The 22,132-nt window shown below is 48.1% G+C and overlaps 1 protein-coding gene across 7 annotated transcripts in view; it reads left to right on the forward strand.

The window, feature by feature from the left end:
- The window catches only part of PACSIN2 (protein kinase C and casein kinase substrate in neurons 2), a 111,645-nt gene that overhangs the window by 24,598 nt on the left and 64,915 nt on the right, over positions 1–22,132 (forward strand). The window contains exon 1 of one of the 7 annotated variants that reach the window (XM_074326497.2): positions 17,330–17,786. The exons of 5 other annotated variants lie outside the window; for them this stretch is intronic. The gene's annotated coding sequence lies outside the window, so the exon portion shown is untranslated. Of the gene's footprint in view, positions 1–17,329; positions 17,787–22,132 lie in introns of those variants that run through there. One more of the 7 variants, XM_074326492.2, reaches the window with a different exon arrangement.

Raw genomic sequence — 22,132 nt, forward strand, 5'->3', positions numbered from 1 at the left:
TTGTTTTTCTTTTCAGTTTTGGGCTATATATCCTTTGTTGTATGTATTGGAAACATGTCCCCCAGCTTTTGTTTCTACAGTTTGTTTTTATTTTATTTAGGCGTCTTTCCCCATTAAATTTAAACATTTTTGGTAGTCAAATGTGTGTATCTCTGTTTTATAGAGTTTAGTTTCTGTTCCATCGTGGTCTAGAGGAAACTATGGAACAATTTCCTCTGTATGTGTGTGTATGGAGATATATATTGACATATATATTTGCAACATTGCTAAATATATTTCTAAATAAATAATAATTTGAATACAGTAGTGTATTAAAAGATTAATTCTCCATGACCAAGTGAGGGTTATTCCAGAAGTGCAAGGATAGCGCAACGGGAGGAAGTGTGGCGGCCGGAGGAAGTCCTGGCGTGGCGTGTCCCGGTCCTGACACGTGTCCCGGTCCTGGCGTGTCCCGGTCCTGGCGTGTCCCGGTCCTGGCGTGGCGTGTCCCGGTCCTGGTGTGTCCCGGTCCTGGCATGGCGTGTCCTGACACATGTCCCGGTCCTGGCGTGGCGTGTCCTGACACGTGTCCCGGTCCTGGCGTGGCGTGTCCCGGTCCTGGTGTGGTGTGTCCCGGTCCTGGCATGGCGTGTCCTGACACATGTCCCAGTCCTGGCGTGGCGTGTCCTGACACATGTCCCAGTCCTGGCGTGGCGTGTCCTGACACATGTCCCGGTCCTGGCGTGGCGTGTCCCGGTCCTCCCAGCTCCTCGCTCTCTGCCTTTGGCCCAATTATTCAGTCTCCCTGAGCTTTACTCTCCATCTGTAAAATGAGCAGGACAAGAATAGTGCCACCGCATAGGGTTGACGTAAGGACTAAATGGGATAATGCATGCAAAGCACTTAGAGCCGGGCTTGCTTGGTGCACGGTAAGTGCTCAGTTAATGTCATGCTTCACAATTCACTACATAAAACTAAAGGGAAAACCTTTGTTGACATATAGTAACAGATGTTTGAAAGGCATATAATAAAATTCTGCCGCTAATCCTAATAAAACTCTAAGTCAAATGGTTATAGAAGGAATCCACATAAATACAGAAATATTTACCAGAACCCTGCAACAAGCACATTACGTGGTCATTTCATTATGCCCCGGGCATGACGGGGAGGCCTGTGTGGAACACTGTTCCCCCACGTCTGTGAACCCCCAGCTGATCCTGTGGACAGGCTCGTGTGGAGAGAGAGGGGCCAGAGAAGCGGCTGTGGCAGCATCTGTCCAGCCTGAGCCGGCGCCTGGGTTTCTCTTTGCTGCCCGGAGCATGTCACCACCTGTCCCTGAGGCCTGCATTTCCCATTGGCCTTTCACCACGTGGAGTGGCTCCTGGTTCACCCTGCAGGAACCAGGAATGAATTCCTGGGGTTGGGTGGGGAGGAGGATTGTTAAAGTCACACGCCAGAGGAGCAGTTGCAGGGCAGTAGGAAGAACACTGGGAGTGACCTGTGACATTGAGAGTGACAGGCGGGTCACCAGCAGGTGCCCGTGGCTCTGTGCTCTGAGGACTTGCCCAGTCATCACTTCTAACCCCCCTTCTCTCCCGCATGAAAAACACACGCACCAATGTCCTCAAAATGAGCTTGGGCGGGAAGCTGAACGCTCCGAATCCAGGAGGCTGCAGGCCAGGTTGACCTTCCCGACTGGCCCAGAAAGCTCTGTGTTTGAGAGGTGTGGGGGGGCACTCGGCGCTGGCCTGCGTTAGGCCTGGAATGTGGTGCACACGTGTTTCTTCCTTGTGTCTTATGGCACTTTTCTTCTCTACCTCGAGTTTAGAAATATTATTAGATAACTGAAAATTCATGTAAACAATGTGTGATGGATATGTAAATTTTGAAGCATAATTCTAAAAACCTGGCAGCCAGCCTCCCCCCGGGCAGCTCCTAGTGGGCTGTCCTGCAGGCCTAAGGCGTTCCAGGGCGTCTTACAGTCCCTCAGTTCCTGCTTTTCTTTTTAAAAAAAAGCATCCTTACACACGTATATATGTATCTATAACTAATATATTCAGTTTTGTTTATGAACTTTATGAAAACGGGATCGAGTAATCTGCGGTTGTGTTTTCCTTCATTTTTACTGCTGAATAATATTCCGCCGTGAGCACTGCGTTCGCCAGGCTCTCCTAGGATGTGTGCACAGAAGGCAGTGAAGTTGAAGGCGCTCACGTGCTGATGGAGCTTAGCCAGCCCACGTCTGGGGTCCGGGCCAGCAGGCCGGAGCCCCGGGAGAGCCGATCGTGCAGTTCCAGTCCTGTCCCAGGCTGGCGGCCCAGGGACCCAGGCGGACTGGTGGTGACAGTGGAGAATTCCCGTTACTGGGGAAGAGTTGGGTTTTTTTGTTCTCAGACCTTCACCTGAGTGGAGCCTCCCCGCCCCCCTTTATGGAGGGCAATTACTTAACCAGTTAAAATGTTAATCTTGTCCGAAAACAGCCTTGCAGAAACACCCAGAATAATGTTGGACCCAGTATCTGGGCACTTTGGGGCTCAGTCAAGTTGGCGCGTAAAATTAACCATCATGCGCCGAGACCACAGTTTATCCTTCTCCTGTCGCAGATCCTGGCTCGCTTCCGTTTGTTGACCGTTGGGGGTGCCGTGGCGCTGAACCCTCCTTCGGCGGGTCTGCTGTGCACTCGTTTCTCTCAGGTTTACACCGAGCAGCAGACTTGCTCCTGCGGTCGCGTGCTCGCGGCCCGCAGAAATGCCACGCCCAAGTGACGCTGCCATGTACTCTCCCCACGGTCACGGATGCAAGTTCCAGCGCCCCCGTCCTCTCCACCCTAGGTTGTCACTTCTTTACTGGATCCATCCAGTATATGTCAGGCGTTATCTCCTTCTGGCCTCAGTGTGCCTTCCTGTCACGGAGGAGGACGAGCGTCCTTTCACAGGGCTGTCAGCAGTTCATGCTGCTCTTTGGTGACAATCCTGGTCAGGCCTTTGCTCAGTTTTCTCGTGGGTGGTCTGTGTTTTTCTTATTGATTTGTGTCGGTTCTTTACACATTCTGTATACTAATCAATTTAGTGGTGATATGAGGCACAGATAATGTCTCTACGTTTGTGCATCTCTTTTCACTTTCCTTATGTTGGCTTTTGTTAAACATTTTTCATTTCAATGTAGTTGACTATATTAATCTTAGATATTTTTAATGACTTTTAAGGGAAATCTTTTCCTGCCTACATAGTTTTCTATATTTTCTTTTAAAATGCTTTTCATATTAAACCTTAGTCTACCTGGAGTTGATTGTTGCGTTTGGTGTGAACTAGGAATCCAGTTGTTCGTTTTCCAAGTAGATGACTGATGAGTCCCTTCCGTGCCTTGGGACACTTACCTCTGGCATATAGGAAGTTTAGAAATATGGGTGGGTCTGTTTCTTTCTTTCTCAATTAAATTTTATTTTTTATTGCAGTAAAATATTCATAACATAAAAATTACTATGTTAGCCAGTTAAAGTCACACAATTCTGTGGCGTTAAATACATTAACGTGTTGTGCCGCCACCAGTGTCTGTCTCTAGAACACTCATCTTCCCATCCTGAGTCTCTGCACCCACTAAACAGCAGCTCCCCGTTCCGTGTTCCCTCCAGCCCTGTGGGTCTGTTTCTGTCTGCACCCGGTCAGCGTACCACCCTCTCTTCCTCCATTCTGCCTTTTAATAAAAGTATTTTAGTTTTATCTTCCTTATGAGTAAGTCACGAGAATGGGACTCTGTCTTAATGGCTCTCTGTCTCCCTAAAAGCACTTACGGAGCACATGGTGGGGGCTTCGTAAGGCTAAGCGCTGAGCACTGACGTTGACTTCTGTCAGGTTCTGACCTAGGAGACATGATACGAGAGTCAGAATGGCCACCACTCCACCTTTCTAACAGGCACGGCACATATGGTGCCGTGTGGCTCAGGTGGCTTGCTGGTCAAGTGGACTTGCTGATTCTCCCCCACACACCTAGGCCCTGGCACAGCCTCCTGGGGGGTCAGCTGGGTCTGCAGAGCAGATGTGCTCGTTCCAGATGGCTGCCTTGCGTTGGTTTGGTGTGGAGAAAGAAGGACAAGAAGTAGGAGGTGCTGGTCTTTTTATAGTTGAAGAAACTGAGGCTCAGAGGAAATCAGCCTGGGATTGCACAGCAGGTGGGCTGTGAGTCGAGGCGACACGGCTCTTCCTGAGTCTTGGCACTCACCCCTGAGCCCTGTGTCCCCCGAGGTGGGGCTGCCATTTCTCTCCTGGGGCTTTTCCCCCTTTTTTCCTTTCAGCATATGCTGTGCCCCTAGGTGCTAAGTCCTGGCACAGGTGCTTTCCAAGGAAACAAGGGCAGTGAAGCATCCATGATGGGGAAGGGACTGGGGGGGCGGCAGGCACAGGCCTGACATTGGATGGAGGACAACAGCCTGCTTCCATGGCAGCTCGGAGAGGGCAGCAGCCCACCCCCTGGGTGTCCGGGGAGGGGCCATGCCTGGCACGGGGGTGGGGCATAGACAGGTACGCAGCCTGACACTTGCTCGTGAACTTTGTGACTGTCAGAGGTGTGAAGTCCAAGGTTTATTTGGAGAGCTGCTAGTTTAATAAAACATACAAATGCGTGGAAAAAGCATAGGTAGCCGTTTTCTCAATGTCAAGTTAAAGCGGGAAGCCTCAGTGACGCTGCTGGGCAAGGGAGCTTGGACGGGTTCCTGGTCCCTGATTCGGGTGCTGGGGAGTTGTGACCCGCATCGTGCAAGACTCTGCAGTTACCCGCGGAGTAGGAAGGGTGACGCTGTGCGCGAGGGATGGCCTCGCGAGAAACGTGGCCGCTCCTTCCTCTTCCAACTGCTGTTCTGGAGAAATAGCACAGCCTGTTTTAGAATGTCTTCTGTCTTTTTTAAAGGATTATTTAAAAAACTCTATTATTGCTGGTTCTCTCTGTCGTTCGGTAATTTCGTTGCAGGCGGGCGTCTGGGCAGGAACGTTTCACAGAAAGCCTTCCTTCCGCGGCTCGCGTTCCAGTGTGTGCGCGTTCGCGCCCGTGTGCAGGCAGCGTCCGGCCGCCCGTGGGAGCGCTCACGACGCACTGGCCTCAGGACAGGTCTTCTTAAACCTGGTTCAGAATGAATTAAATCCCCACATGCCGTTCATAATTTGAAAATCCAGGTGTGTGCTTTTATTTCTAGAATTGTGTCCTGTGTAAACTGTGTGTGTGTGTGGGGGGGTACTGTTGTAAAGAAGCGCCTTTACAAGGCCATCTACAAGCATGAGTGACTTCGTCACTGTGAGGCAGTTCCCAGAGTGGGGTCCAGGCCGGAGAGGCCCAAGGGAGAGCTGCGCCTGCTTCTTCCAGCCCCTCCTTGTACAGAGCTGCAACTTCAGGTTTCCTAGTGCACGGTTCCGATCGCAGTTCATCTTTTCTCCAGGTACATAAAAACCTAGTCTTTAAAAAATTGAATTATCACATGGTCTTGTGTCATACCGGCCTCCTTTTATTGTGTCCAGCCTAGCGGGAACCTGCCGCCTGACGAGGTGCCGTAAGGGAGGGCTGGAGGGGAGAGGACCGGACGGGGTGGGGGCAGCAAGGGAGGGAGGGCCCCAGGGAGACCGGCGGCCTCCGACCAGACTGGAGGGTGGAGTGCGGAGAGCAGGCAGGGGCAGCCTCGGGCTTTGGAAGCCGCTTCTCGCTGTCAGCACAGCTCACACCGCAGTCACACAGACGCTCAGTGTCCAGCTCAGTGTCCAGCGGGGCACCGCCGTCCGTCACCTCATGTGGCCTTGAGCTTCCGGAGGCCCCTGCCTTCATTTCAAGGTGCTTGCTTCCTTGAGATTTCTTAAAACAAATCTTTTTATTTCTTTCGGCTTCGTCTTTCCAGGCTGAGTTTTAAAACGCAGACCACGTTGTCGCTGACTCCTTGTGAAGGACATAATGGACATGCAGGAGCCAGTTGCAACTTTTAGGTTATTTCTGTGGTGAACTTTGTATTTTGAAAACATTTTCGATATACAGGAAAGTTGCAAAGATAATAGAGTTCCCATATACCATTCACCCACTGTTCCCCTAATGTTAACACCGTACGTAACCGCAGCGCATTTGTCAAAGTTAAGCAATTAACATTAGTACCTCATTATTCACTAAACTACAGACTTTACTCAGATTTCACCAGTTTTTCCACCGAGCTTCTCTGTTCCAGGCTCCAGTCCAGGATATCACATTGCGTTCGGTTGTCCTGTCTCCTTGGTCTCCTCGGTCTGTGACAGTTTCTGTCTTTCCTTATTTTTCATGACCTTGACAGTTTTGAAGAGTGCTTAGTTGGATAATTTGTGGAGTGGCCCTCGATTTGGGTTTGCCTGGTGTTTTTTCACGTTGTTCGACTGGTCTTATGAGTTTGGGAGTAGAATACTGCAGAGGGGAAGTGGTCCCCTCATCATGTCGTAGCAGGGAGGACAGTGACATCAGCATGACTTGTCCCTGCTGAGTTGACCTTGCAGCCTTCCTGTTTTCATTCCTTGGTTTTATAATATTTCAGTGGCTCTGCTTCCCCACGAGGCCGCAGGTCTCTTCAGTCCAGGGCCCCTGCCCTGCCTGCCTCTTGCCAGCGTGAGGACTCATGCCGTGGGTGCCAGGCTCACGGTGGCCCCACCAGGTCAGGTGATGACACATTTGGGTCACATGGTTCTGGGAGCATTGAACCATTTTCACAGTCTCAGGTGAAATGAGCTTGGCCATTTGTTAACGGGAAATCTGGGGTCATTATTCTAATTTCTCTTTTTTTTTTATGTGTGACATTTTCCATAAAAAAAGAAGGGGAAAATATTTCTAATCTACGGCCACAATGAAGCCCAGATGGTTTTGGTGATGCCGGTGTCATTGTGTTGGTTGTGCAGTTGTGCAGGCTGGTGCTCAGCTCAGGTGTGTTTGGCGCAAAATTGTTCTTCCCCAGCGCTGCCGTGGGGAAAAGACTCGCATCTAAACGAATGTTAAATGGCATTGCTCATAGCTGTGTAATGATAATCCTTAAAATCTTTGAGGAAGAAAGCTCATTGGTGTGCCATCAGAAAAGAATTCCAATTAAAATGAGGTTGCAAATTAGTTGCAATACATTTATGGAACAAGAGGAAAATCTTTACCACTTACTGTTATGCTAATTTGTTGGAAAGACCATCTAAATCTAACGAATGAATGTGACATGGCCTATTTCTTTTTTTTTTAATTGAAGTTTATTGGGGTGACAATTGTTAGTAAAGTTACATAGGTTTCAGGAGGACAATTCTGTAACACATCATCTATATCTCACATTGTGTGTTCACCACCCAGAGTCAGTTCTCTGTCCATCACCATGTATTTGATCCCTTTTACATGGCCTATTTCTTATATGTATTTTGACGTTACAGACTGGGAGTCTGGTCTTTCAACAAATGTGGCAGAGGAATCCTGATGCCATGTAAAGATCCTAGTCCAGCCTCCGGAACCCAAGACAGTTTCTCATAAGCAGGGATTAGAGTGGATTGTGACCGAGTGTCCTGGGGGAACAAGCACAGAGGGACCCAGGGTTGGGGACACTCACTCTGTCTTTGTGTTTCCCCCATTAACCTGCAGACACATGACACAGCCTTGTGGGTTGTAAAGGTGTGGCTGTCATGAAACACAGTGAGTACACTGGGTGATATCGCCCTTTAAGAACTCGTCAGCAGTAACTCGATCGGTTTATGTATTTGCCGCCACCCTTCTTACCTGTCATAGACCTTTGAGCAGCTTGGCGTGTGCATGTTAGTGCATGGGTTTGGTGGTCACAGCCCTGTGGGTCGTCATGGGCTGTCAGGGGCACTGGGATCTCTGTCCCGTCTTTGGGATGGGGCTGTCAGGCTGCCGACTCCCCTTCGTCTGGCTGATCTCTGGGGGGCTGGGTGTGAGAGCTGAGCCGTCTCCTGCCTGCCTGTGTGTGGACGTGGCTGGGGCGGGGCCCCTGCATTTGGTTCAGCTGACCCAGCAAACTAAGACTTGTTCACTCCCCAGAATGTCTCCCCCAGACCTGCCTCTGCGTGGAATGAACTCCGGTGACGTCCAGCTTTTAAAGGACCTGCCCCCTGAGGATGAGGCTGCGGGTCTGAGGCTGGGCCGGCGCCTGCTGCCTTGGGATGCAGCCGAGAGGCTTGACTCTTCTACGACTTGTTTCTGAACAGAAATGGTTCATCAATATCGGACTTCAGGGCATGAGTCGTGTGGAGCACCCAGGGATCCCACCCCTTTCTTGTTCCCACTTGAAATAGTGCATAATTGGTGAAGCCAGCTGCGGAGGCGACACGCCTCCCTCTGCAATGAGCTAGCGGAAAGGCAGGCGTTGGTTGATAGCAATTTGTTGTAGGGTTTTTCCACAATGAGGGATTTTACAAAAGCAAGTGGGGTGTGCCTGTGGCCTCCCTGTATCCGCTGGTTTACAGAGGGCGTGTGAGGGTCGTGGTTCCAACCCTACTTTGTACAAGATGGGGGCTCTCGGCAGCGCTTCCACACTTTGTCTCGGTGTGGTCTGCCCAGGTTTCAAAACTCATACAGAAACTCAGTTCATTCTTTCATTATAAAATTAATCTGTACTTTTAAAAAACATTCTAAAGAAGAAAAGCACTGCTGACACCTTGCTGTGCACTTTTCCAGATTGTCGTATCGACACCCACACAAACGTGACGTTTAAAAACAAATGGGATCATTCTGTTTAAACTGGTTTGTAACCTGCCCAGCTTTAGCTTGGTTTCACACATGGGAGATACGTCCCTCATCTATACTACTTAAGCCAGGTCACCTGTCACAGATGCAAAGCGACACTGCCAGGCAGAGCTGCGTGTGCTGTCCCCCTGTGAGTCCCGCCAGGCTGCTCGTAGCACGTTCCTGGCAGCACCCTGACCTTCCCAGCGGGAGCCCAACAGTTGTTTGGCCCAGGAACTCTGGTGCTCAGCCCAGGGGGCCTCTCGGCAAAGCCCCTCACTCTGGCCTCCTCGCTAGGCCTTCTGAACCAGCCCCGCCCTTCATGCTTTGTCCTTTTGGTCATTGTGCCTTCTGACAGTCTCTTCCATTTGGATTGTTGTGGCAGAGATTCATTGATTTTCTGACATTTATCCATTGCCTGCTCTCTCAGTTTCCTGGGGCTTAATGTCATGCCGCTGCCGCCTAAGTATGCGTCCTCCTATGTTTCAGCGACACCCTTACTGAGGCCCCTTGGACTTTTCTGTGGCTTGAGCTGTGATCAGTTGGGAGCTTCCAGTTCCGTCATCAGATGACCACAGTGGCTACCATTGAATAACGCACCGCATGGACGTGACCTTGCTTCATCCTCACAGCTCCTGTGGTCATTACTGAGGCTGTGTTCACGGCACAGGGAGAGGAACGGGATGCTTAGAAATTTGCCAAGGTCGTGCGTCTGCTCCTGCTGTCCCTCTCTCTTGCTCGGCCCCACTCAGCTCCGCTTTTCCCGCACAGATGTCTACAGACGGTCCTACAGGGGGCCAGGCTCTGACGGTTACCTGGGTGGTTACCTGGGTGGTTACCTGGGTGGCTACCTGGGCCGTCCTGACACAGCAGGAGCTCGTCTCATGCTCAGGTGCACCTGGGAACTGTGCATTAAAATGTTGTTTAAGTACAATAGACATTCATTTTAAATGGCGAAAGTAGAAGAAAAACATAAAATTTGTAAATTGAGATCTACATTTAAGTCTGTAGTTGGTATTCTATTTATAATCATCTCCATATTTCAGACCCAGAATGGAGGCTTTTAGAGGTTAGAGACCATGCCTTCTACACTGACTTTACGTAACGCCCAGCAGTGTCTACAGGATTTGGGTTCATTCATTATTAAACACCTAATGTGTGCTCAGTACCTGCCACAGTGAAGTACAGTATTGGAAATCGGAATAAGCGTCCAGAGGTTTCCCGTTTCTGGACACACAGGAGTTCGTGATTCTTCTCCGTCTCCCCATCTTGTGCTTTTCCCGGGCGCTGGTCCAAGATGGAGGAGCGAGGAGAAGGTAATGGTGGCGTCTGGAATGCTTGGGATCTCAGTGTCATTCATTTCCATATTTATACCTCTCCTGGTTTCACAAAGGATTTGAGTTGGTTGTTTGGGACTACAAAAAAGAAAAAGAAAAGGTGGCAGAGGAGAATTGTTCCTTTGCCGTCCCCAAAGCAAGAACAATGAAATGGATGTTTGCTTCTGACAGGACCTCAGCCCTCCTAGAGCCCGTGGCCTTGTGGCCTGTGTGTGGGGCCAGGACGGGCTCTGCCGTCGGAGGGAACCACGTGCAGCAGCACCGGCGTTGCCACCGCTGTGTGGCCATGGGCAGGCCATGTCCCCCTGAAAAATGCTGGTAACACTCCCACCTTGCAGGGTTATTACTGCGTGTAAAGGTCCTGGCAAGTATGTCTAAAATGTCATAAAATAGTATCTAATTCTATCTGTTTGCAGGACTTCTACACACAAGTTCATGATGACACTTTTACTGCCACAGCCAAAATAGCAACAATAGTTACTCTTTTACAAAGCCAAATATATTTAGTTTGAGGCTTTTCACTTATTCTGAGGTTGTATGACTTGTTTTTTTCATGTTTAAATGTCTTTATTATTATTAAAATGCCTTTGAAATGAAATAATGGGAGGTGGGAGGTTTTTCTTTTTTTTTTTTTAATGTCCTTAGTGAGCAGGATAAAGTTGGTGGCCTTGTGTTGGGTGCTTTTCCTGCTCTTAATAAAAGACATTCGTCTGTACAAGTTGGGAGCTTCCGTCTGGTATGGTTCCCTGCTGGCCCTTGGGGGAGGAGGAAGCCACAGCTAGAGAGGGGAGGCCACAGCCACAAGTGACGAGTGACACAAGCCCACTTCACCTCACTCAGCACTGTGCCCGGCTTTCCTGGCGCGTTCCCCACTCCTCTTCCCAGCCCCTTCCCCTGCTCCCCGTTAGCGATCCCTGCTTAGGTCTGTTACATGGCACTTGTCACACTGTGTGGCCCTCTGGCTGCTTGTCTGTCTCTCCTACTAGACTCTAAGCTGTTTAAGGACAAGTGTGGTGAATTATTTAGCCTGTAACTTCCGGATTCTAGCATAGAGAGGGTACATACAAATCAATGAGGGGAAACCACACCAACAAACCTCCCATCAGACATTAACATAGCATATCTCCAACTTTATTCCTGAAAATGCCCACCAGCTCACCACAAACCTTGCTCACCACTCCTTTTGGGATGCAGACCTTCCTTCCAGGGTCATTTTCCACCTTCAGCATGTTGTCTGAAGAAGGCTCAGGCTGTGCTCAGGACTCGGGGACTGTGTGACATGGTCGCCACCAGGATATGTGTTAGAAATTTCAGGTGTTGCTTCTCATGATAGCTTTTTGTAAAATGCATTAAGAAAAAAAAAGTTAACATTTGTTTTTTTCTATCACATTGGTCCTTTGAAGTTTTTCTCAGTTGGGCTTTCTGCTTTAGTCAGGCTTTTTTTTTTTTTTTTTTTTTTAAAGCTTTGGGCCATTGCCAGAGAAGCAAAGAAGCTTATGTAAAGAGTTTTAACTTTTTTTTTTTTTTTTTTACTTTGCCAAAGATAGAACTGGTACTTAGCTCAGCTTATCCTGGCACCTTCTTCTCTGATAGAGAATGTTAGACATTGGGCTCGGTTTATTCATTTTTATGTATATATGTGGGAAGAGTAGAGGTAGGATGGCTCTATTTATGTCTTTCTTGGTTCGTGAAAAATACGAAAGGCTAGCAAGTAGGATTTGAACATAGCTACTACCCTTTCCCTTACCCGAGAAAAAAAAGATTGACTTGACCATATCAGAACGTTTTTACAATTCCTACTTAGGAATATGGGAGGTTTCCAGAATTTAAGATTTACTTATCATTTGAAGACAAAGAAAAGCTAATACCTGTAATTATTGTACTAGATTTTACATGTTTACTGACTGCTGAACAGCTGTTGAAACCTGTCACTGAAAACTGCCATTTCTAAGTCTCTGACTGGCGTTATCACACTTTTTTACTTGGTGGAGAGAACTGAGTTCATCTTGTTAGAAAGTGGACCTTCTAGTTCTTCAGAACCATTTATATGTTAGAGGATCGATTCTTCTAAGAATTGAGGCCCAGTAAAATGCACTTCGTGCTACCATTGCGCAGAAGTGATGGTCCAGTCTTTGATTAGAGGCTCCGCGCAGGGCGTTCTCGGGAGCCACTGGATGCTGGGGGTGGGAGACGTCCTGTACTTCACGTTCTTTGTCTCTCTTTCCCTCTCCTCACCCATCTCCTTTCCTTCCCCCCTTTTCTCTTTATTGAGATGGTAATTGACATACAGCGGATGCAAAGGGGCTCAGGCCGCAGTGCCACATCCCAATCAGAAAACGCCTCCATCACCCCAGGAGGGGACGTCCCCTGTGCCCCTGTGTAGTCAGTCCCCCACCTCACCCCCAGCCCCCATCCCAGGCACACATGGCTCTGTCACTGTAGGTTAGGTTGCCTGGTGTGGAATTGCAGAGAGGGTCGCGCAGTGTGTGCTCTTTGTCACCATGATGTATCTGTGATCTGCCCAGTGGCATCTGTCAGCTCCTTCCTTGTAGTGCTGAGCAGTTTCCACTGCGTGTTTCTGATGTCCTGTGTGGAGAAGTGTGAGAGGAACCAGGCTCTGCAAGGTCTGTTTGTAGTGCCCCCGACCCCAGCATTGGAGGCGGGCTGAGAGAGCAAATGAACGCAGCTTGGGGGGGTCACCTTGACATCAAAGCCTGAATCCTGCTGGTCCTTGAGTAGTTTGGCTTCTCCGAACAACCCATTCTGGGTACCCCATGTCATTTTCGCCTTCGCCCCTGGTGATGGGGAGGTGGGCATTCCCGATGGCATAAGGCCTTGCCACCTGAGGGGTTCTGCTTGGGTTTTTGCATGACCTCCGCCCTCCCTGCCAACGGTAGGCTATCTGCTCTGCATTTCGGGCTTGTTAGTTAATAACAGGGACATTGAAGCGTGGAGCCCCCCTGGTGTGGGGCCGCCAGGTCCTCCCACCTCTCACCTCAGCACCTGCCCCTGAGTGTCTGGCTTTTCCCTGCCCTGGCCGGCTCAGCTGTTCGCTTTCTCCAGGCAGGAAGGACTGAAGCCCAGAGCTGCAGTTGGCACTGTTTTAACAACCCGATTACTGAGTGCCCATGACCTCTTTAAGAACAACCTTGCAAACGGCAGTGTTCACTCAGGGCTGAGGGAAGGGATGGGAGGAGAGAGGAGTGAGAGCTAAAGAGTATGGGGTTTCTTTCCGCGATGGTGAAAATGTCCGAAAATTGACAGGGGTGATGGTTACACAAATCTGTGAATACACCAAAAACCATTGACTTATCCATATTAAAGGGCTGAATTGTATGTGAATTATATCTCATTAAAGCTGTTTTTTAAAAAGTGGTATTAGAGCCTTTTCATGAAGATGGCGCCAGAAGTGAAGGAGGAAGCCCCTGCCCTTCCCAAAGCCAAAGCCAGAGCGAAGGATCTGAAAGCAAAGAAAGCAGAGCTGAAAGGCGTCCACGGCCACACGCAGAGAAGACTGCACGTCACCCACCTTCCGAAGGCCCAAGGCACTGTGGCTCCGAAGGCAGCCCGGGTATCCCGGGAAGGCGTCCCAGGAGAAACAAGCTTGACCACCACGCTGTCACCAAGGTCCCCCAGCTGGTCAGTCAGCCACGGGGGCTGACTGAGTCAGCCACGGAGAAGACAGAGGACACCCACACACTGTTCGCTGTGGGTGTCAAGGCCAACAAGCACCAGACCAGACCAGACGGGCTGGGAAGAGGCTCCATGACATTGACGTGGCCAAGGTCAGCCCCTGAGCAGGCCTGAGGGAGAAGCAGGCATATGTTCCCCTGGCTCCTGACTGTGACGCTTTGGATATTGCCAACAAAACTGGGATCATCTGAGCTGAGCCCAGCTGGCGAATTCTGAATATAAACACTTTCAGTGTAAACAAACAAACAAACAAACACCAGTGGTATTAGAGCCAGGACAGACCAATAGAGGAACAGGGAAGAAATCAGATTGTAGAAATGTTATCCTTTCCCCACTTGACACGACCCGTTGCCAGATACTCTGACTCTCCCTCACAGGTCTAGTTGCATGGGCATCATGAGAGTGTGGGACAAAGAGGACGGGCTTTGAAGGCATCAGGGGACCTGAGTTAGAATCCTATGCTGCCATGGTGCTGGGTGACCTCGGGCAGGTGGCTTAACTTCTCTGTGGTGGTTTCCCTTTTATAAAACGGGGCCAGTAGTACTCATCTTACAGAGTTTTGAAAAGGAGATCCGTAAAGGCAGCCATTTCACCAGGTGACCGTCGTATAACGAAGGCGTCAGACAGGAGAGGCAGCCTGGTCACATGCCGTCCCGATGTCTGGGTTATGCCGGGTTAGTGGCTGTGCACGCGGACATGCGCAGGACTGAGTCACCGCCGCACTGGCGTCTTTAGCCAGCTTGCTGGACTCTGGTCTGAATTTTGTTCTGCTGTAATTCACATGGTTTCAGGAGGTCAGTGGAAAGCTCTTGAAGAACCCACTCGTGTCCCCTCCCTCGGGAAGCCTTCCCTGCCCCTGCTTCCCACCGGGGGCCATCGCTCCCTTGGCAGCGTTCCCTCAGCCCTGGCGTCTAGCCTTTACCGCTCAGGCCGTTTTTACTTATTGACACCTCTGCCCTTCCCATGCCCTGTGAGCAATGCCGGGCAGGGGCCCCGAGGCCCTAAGCGCTGTGCCTGGCACTAATGTTCGGTGAATGGATGCCCAACGGTTCCAAGTCAGGACAGAAACCAGATTGGAACTGGAAATACCAGCTTAGGCACCGCATGCGGCAGGTTAGCAGATGGCATTCCCTGGAGCAGTGTTTCCGTGCCAGCGTCCCAGCACCGCCGCACTTGTCCTCTGCCAACGGTGAGGCCTGGCTGACGGTACGCGGAGGGAGAGGAGCCCCCGCCGCTCTGGAAAGCTGCTCTCATTGCTGCGTAGCCCCGCTGCTCTCTGCGTTCTTAGTGCCAATAAGTATTTCAGTAGGACCCACTTGTGACCCTTCAGGGAAGCCACGCTGGAGAGACGTGTGGTGCAGTGGTTAACAGCGGGCCTCTGGGGCTGGTTGCCGGGTTCAAATCCTGGCTGCTCCACGTGGAGCTGTGCGATGCTGGGCAGTATCATAACCTCTGAACCTCAGCTACCTCACCTGGAAAACGGAGGCGGTGACAGTACTTAGCCTCACGGGGTTATTTCCATGATTAATCGTAAATAAAGTAAGCACATATAAATGTTTATTGAGCAACCTGTGTTTGTTGGATTAAAAAATAGTAAAGAGATCGTGGATGGACCTAGAAGGTATTATGGTAAGTGAAATAAGTGTAAGTCAGACAGAAAGACAAATACCTGATCTCACTTACATGTGGAATCTAAAGAACAAACACCGAACAAAGACTCATAGATACAGAGAACAAACTGATGGTTGCCAGACGGGAGGGGAGTTGGGGGACTGGGTGAAAAGGTGAAGGGATGGAGAAATACAAATTGGTGGTTACAAAATAGTCACGGGATGTAAAGTACAGCTTATGGAATATGGTCAGTAACGTTGCAACAACTGCGTACAGTGCCACGTGGGCACTAGACTAATCAGGGGCGTCACTGCATAAATGATATGACTGTCTAATCACTAGCTGCACACCTGAAACTGATATAAAATAGTATTGAATGTAGAAAAAGAATTTCTTTCTAAAAAAATAAATAAAGGCAACGAGGGTCCTAGACAAACAAAATGAATACATCTACCTGGCTGTGACTGCCCCCTCCCGTGACCAAGAGCCCTAAGTGGGGCTCGGGGCGCAAAGACAAGTGTTCTGTCACGCTGGCTGATGAAACGAGAGGGGGACCATCAGAACTCAGGTGTTTATTCTTTCTTAGTGGAAGAAAGTACCTCCAGAAAAGGGCTTTTGTGATGTTTTTGGGCTGCTTAAATTTAAAGTACTTTGAAAGATGAGTGCCGGACCGTCAGTCTTAGAAAGCCTGCCTGCGTGTTGTGGGCCTGAAGTGGTCTCTAGAAACGTCATTTGACCTGCAGCTCAGCCTCTTCCAGCCTCAGTGTCTGTCACCGGACACAGTGACCGTTAGGGCCGAGTGTGGCGGGCCTGGTACGCCTTCTTACGTCTGCCACTCTGTACGGGAGTGATTGCTTTAACCAAGCGGGCTGCAGAATACAGGGAAATCTGTTTTGGGTTGACTTCTCTGGTGTTTTCTTGGTAGGGGAGAGAAAGGAAGATGGTATAATAGTTTTCCAAGTAGTGTGAATTATTATCATATTCTTGTATGTCAAGTAATCAAGCCTTATGTTGATATGGCCTTTGCTTTATTGGTGTTTTTCCATTAAGGAATTTCTAAACACTAGATTTTAGAAAAATATTTTTTGACTTATTCCGTTTTGTGTAATAAGGTCAGACTAGATGGCTGTTTTTAACAACGTTTTGAATGAATATGGGTAGCAAGACATTGGTGAACAATGTATTATATATACACTTAGCACAGCTTCCCCTCCCCCCCGGCAGTATATACTTTTGTCAATGACATGTTTGCCTCAGCCACTGACTTCCCCGTAGGCCCATGTTGCAAGCCCTGTTCTGGCCACCACCACCCCAGCTTGCCGTAGGACTTGGGGTGGGGGGGGGGTCATGTATCTTCTGGGAGGGCACTTTGGGGAAATTGAGCCCTTGAAATATTTGTTTCTTGTCAGTTTTTGCAGATCAGTTTCCTGTAGCGTTTACATTTTTTTGCTGTTGTTGCATACGTTTCTGTACCACGTACTGAGTTATAATACACACCCGTAAAAGAGCACCTATAATAAGTGCCAATGCATGTTTGCAAACGTAGCGCAGCCCTGCACCGCCTGGCAGGGCCCCGGGACCCTTCCTGCCCCGTCCGGGCTTCGGGCCGCATAGATGAATTACGCCTCCTCTGGACGTTATCGAAGGGAAGTACGCAGCGTGTATTGTGAGGAGATAATAGGATCTCTTCCTCCTCGCCTAAAATCACATTATTCTTTTCTTCCTTCACTTTCAATTTTTTGTATAACCCCGGGAGGTAAGGTGTTTTGTGTTTGGTTTTCACTCTGGGCGTATTTGAGTGGTGTGGTTCTGAGGCGGTGGCGGTGCTGCAGAGCCCGGGTCCCCTGCCTGCCTGTCTCGGCAGCGAGCCTGCTTCCCCTGCACCTCCCACTAACAGACTGCTTGGCCGTGGTGTGTGGAGGCAGAGAGAAGCAGTTTCACACGTAGATGTAGGGACTGCGTTAGATCATCTCATGCAAGTAAGTCCCTGTCACGTTAACTCCTGTCACGCCTGGCTCCTTAGATACAGAGCATGTCTTTTTTCTCCCACAAACAAGAAGAGATTCTAAGACGCTGACATATGGTGGAAGTTAGTGTATATACTATAGGATGATTTTGGGGGTGATAGACTTTTATTCTCAGACCTTGTCTCTCTGATTTTCCACGGAGTACTGAGATTTCCGTTTGGCCACTTTCTGAAAAGAAAGCTCTGTGATGGCCCCAGAAGGCCCTGCCTGGGCAGCGTTCTGAGAACCTGGTGCCTGGAGGATGAACGCAGCAGTGAAGGAGACTGGCCTTATCTCGGCTGCAAGGAGTCGGCAGCCAACAGGAAATGATGAAATCTGCAGGGAGAATTCTGCTGGGAGCCGGAGGTCAGACATACCAGCCGGGCTGGGGCTGGGAGGAGGCAGGTACGGAAGCGGACCTGCAAAGTTAGGCAGCGAAGCCGGCGTTTGACAGAAAAACGTGAGTGTTCGATTTAGGCTGTACATTTCCTTTAAGGCAGACCTTTTTGAAAGTAGAATTTTCATTGATTTTGTTTTTTTCCTGAGTGATTGCTTTAACGTCAGTCTCACCTTTTCAGCACACCTAGTTTTAGAGCTTCACGAAGGAAATGTTTAGGCAGTTCATTATTAACCAGTGTGGAGTGTTTTATCCAAACGCTTTGAGAAAATGCCAGAGTAAGTGTTCGATTTTCTTGGTTTATAGATTTTGGCCTAAATGAATCAAGGATTGTGCTTTATGATTTTTACTCTGGTTTCAGAACATATGTGTGTGCTTCACTTCAAAATAGATGGAATAAATTAGAAACTTCGGCATGTTGTAGACTAGCTTACATATTTCTAGCTGTCTGTTTTTCTTACTGGCTAGTAGCTAAATGAGTTACTCGAGTTAACTGTTACTAGAGGGCTGGTTTTTTTCCCTACTTTCAGGCATTATGGTTATAACATGCTGCCTGCCACTTCCTATCTTAGCAGCCAAATCTAATCTACAAACACATAAATGGGACTCGTGAGAGAAAATGAACAGATTATCTTTTCCAGTTGACTGTCGCTGCTGTTCCCCGACCGGCTCCTCCAGACCTCAAGCCGAATTAGCTGGGCCTGCTCCAAGCCCCGTCCCTCTTCCTCAGCCAGATCTTATTTCTCTTCTCAGCGGGACCCTGTGCCCTTGTCCCCATCCAACTGCTGTCACTAGACACTTTGTTTTCATTTGTATTAGATAGCAAAATGTAAAAGTTTTATTGTTTCAATAACTGAGCAGCCTTATCTGCGTATTTGTTTCTTACCTTGGAAGTCATATTCTGGAATTGAAAAATTGTGGCCCCTTTCCCCTCCGTTTTATTGCTGCAGTACCGTCACTCGAACTAGAAGGTTTTTTCCTTTTTGTTTTAATCCTGATACTTGAGTGACCCATCACTAAGCGAACATATTTATTGTATTACCTATTGCTGTGAATATTAGAAGGGCAGTGTCATCTTTCTGTTCTCCAAAAAGTGCCGCGCCGGACGTCTGAGCCACAGAGAGAAGCATATTTTCTTGTTAGGTTGTTACCTAAGTGCGATTTGTGTATTTCTAACACTTTAGGGTTATGTATTTTCTGTTGTCCAGAAATCCCCCAAATATATAATATTTCTCTCAGACCTTAGTCAGGTCCATCGGTTTTGCCCTTGCTCTTGTAATTCTAAGTATCTCCTTAAATCCTTTTTTCCTCATAATGCACCATCTTACTGAATTCTAGATGAACTTTAAATGCTGCATTTATGAACACAATAAAGAGGTATTATAACTTCAAACGAAAGCATGTCTTGCAGGGTTGAGATTTATGCCAGTGTAAGAATAAGTCTCCCTTTCCCCACTTTCTTTTTATGCCTTCTTACTTTTTAACTGTTTTTCCCAGCTACATAATTATAATTCTATTATTCATTTGGTGGCATAATTAACAAGGTGGGGACATGATATTTAGAGTTGTGATGGTTCTTGGGGTCCATATAGTCACACCCCTTCGTTGTTTTTTTTAAACAAAAGAATTAAGACCAAGAGGTGAAATGCCGCGTTGACTTGTCCAAGGTCACACCGCTTCCTGGTAGCAGAGAGTCTAGAACCCAGGTCTCCTGACTGCTGGGTCACTGGCCTTTCCTTTATCTGCTTTCTCCACATAGTATTTCAAGATTAATAGGATTTAAGAATGGCTTTTTTTCTTCTGATGAGTCCATTTTCATTTGTTTCATGTTCAAATACTGAGCTTTGAGTTAATAATTTTCTTAAGTGGCATAAGTGTACATTGAATTACCTGAAGCACTGACATTTCCCCCTCAGAGAGATTTTTCTTAAAATTAAGAATTTCTCTATTTTACAGGGTTTTTCTCGCTTCTCCCCTAAACTAGGTCTTACTCAGTTGTTACTGTTCTCAGTGAACCTCATTGTATGATTATCTGCCAGATGAGAAATCCAAACTTAATAAAATCACAACTAATGAAATGGACAGAAGTACTCAATTCTTTGAAAGAGGATTCTTCAGGATGTGAAAGGAACTCCAAGTATAGACTTTGGAAAAGATAGGCTATGAAGCAATACATTATGATGCAGATAACGGGGGATGATTTAAATTTATAAAAAAGGAATTTACCCGCAACTTTCCAGAATCAATTAAAAATAGTCTCTCCTAGAAATGGGATTTGAAGCTTTCTGGCATTCAGGTATGGGAATTAGCTGCCTGCTGAGAAGAGTGGGCGAGTGTTCTTAGACCTGGTGTGACCCCCACTATCTGTCCTTGAAATGTCACCTTCAAATGCCGTGGTGGAGGTTCATGGAGCAGCACTTGCTCGTAGTTTCTGACTTATTTAGAGTATATATATGCCTTGAATTTCTGAAACAAATGTACTGTAGGAAAACAGGCTTTTTCATCAACATTTGAATTGTACTTGAACTTGGGGTCAGTAACTTTATACGTGTTTGAATTTCTAAAACTTGAGAATGAAGTAGGAGAAGGTGAGCAGTGTTTCTACGTGACGGGTCAGAGCTGTGCCTTCTCTCCTGGTGTGTGGTGGCCACCGCTGTCACCAGCCTTGGAGAAGCTGCTGCTTTCAGCTGGAGAGCCACAGGACCACACCTGGGCTAACGAGTGTGAGGACCCTTGTCAGGGTGTGGGGAGGGGAAGGCTCACTGCTTCCAGCATCTAGTTACCTTGTCCCCCAGTTCTGTCCTTACTGTTATATTTTCAGTACATGTTAACTATGGACTATTTTTACTGAATTCCTTTCTTAATGTGTAATTGGCCTTTTTATGTATATGGTGGGGGGGCTAAAAAAATCAATACGTTTCCTCCCATCTTATGAGTTCTTCTAGCTGGGCTAATAACCAGATTAACAGAGACAGATTAACAGCAGAAAATCAGAAGTTTTAATACGTGCCAATGAGGAATTCACATAAACATGAAAATTCCAAAGACAATGAAGCAACACTGGGCATATATGACATTTTTTGGACAAGGGAGAAATGAGGGGGGACAGGGTATAGATTTCAGAAGTGAGGATGGATGGTTTACAGGTAGTTGAGGAAGAGGGGAACATACATGGCGGGAACACACCTGGCAGGTAAATCTTGCAGGGCCGCCCAGAAATGTGGGACACGGGGGCATCTAGCTAACGGGCCCCGCCTGAAGCCCTGCTACTTATCACACTTAATTCAAATCACACAGGTGACATCCTAAGACCTTCCTGAAGCAGGTTTCTCTGTCTGAATCTCTTGGGCAGGAAAGGGGGGAGGGCCAAAGTTTCTTTCTGAGTCTGTTTCTTAATAAACAGCTTAAAATCAGTATCCCAAAAAGGCAACTTGAGGGTGGCAAAACTTTTGTTCCCTTTAATATATTATTAATATATATAATTGTACCAGTTAGTAGTATTTGATATTCCCACTTGCCCCTGGCTTCTGCCCGCATTATGATAACTGCTGGTATGCCTGTGAAATTTAGAGATGTGAGCGGGATCTGGTGCTGGCTTTGCCGCAGCCTGAGGGGGGGTGGGAGGGCAGCCCCCGTGGCTGGTGGCCCAGAGGGCTCTGAGGGTTGGTGTCCTGTGGGCCTCCTCACTTCCATCTCTGCTCAGGGCTTTTCTCCAGACCAGCCTCTAGTGGTGGCCTTAGAACCTCCTTTGGCTTTGAAGAAACGCCTCCCAGTATCCCAGGTAGGTCCTAGGCCCTAGAGCCAGGTGAAGAGGGGTGTGTGCACGAGGATGGAGAGATGGTAACAGTGGAAAACCTGGGCCATTAATTTGACTGAGTGAGTGAATGATGAATGAATGAGCTGTAGTGGCCCCTTTCCTGTGCAGGTCGCTCTAGAAGGCACTACAGTCTGTGTCTCCGGGCGGGTCTAAGTCCGTTTGCGTCACACGGTTCTGCCTTGATACCAAGTGACAGACTAGGTGTCTATATTTAACGTTTCCTCCAGCCCTGAGAATGTGGCCTAAATTTTTTTCTCATTACACTCAGTCGTATGTGAATCATAAGACATGAATTTTGATGTGGCTTCACAAAGCGTATTGCTCTATTTTTGGGTAACTTACAGAGTCTAACAGGAAGTATTCTCAATTTGAAATTGTGTCAATGGCCATTGCAATAGTACGGGGCTTAAATTGTCTTCCTGTTAATATGAAGCCTGCGTTTCATATTCAGTCTTGTTTCCCATCAGGGTTTGTTCTGCAGCAGCGACCTTGAGGGAGATCAGGGGAGAATGATTTTGCTGGAAAATGCTTACTTGACAAGATGTTGATGTAATTGACAGGCTAAACGTTGACCTTCTCAGTTTAGAATTCT

Source organism: Rhinolophus sinicus, chromosome 1 (assembly GCF_057876585.1).
Source record: "Rhinolophus sinicus isolate RSI-liver-muscle chromosome 1, RSI-T2T, whole genome shotgun sequence".
NCBI classification, from domain to species: Eukaryota; Metazoa; Chordata; class Mammalia; order Chiroptera; family Rhinolophidae; genus Rhinolophus; species Rhinolophus sinicus.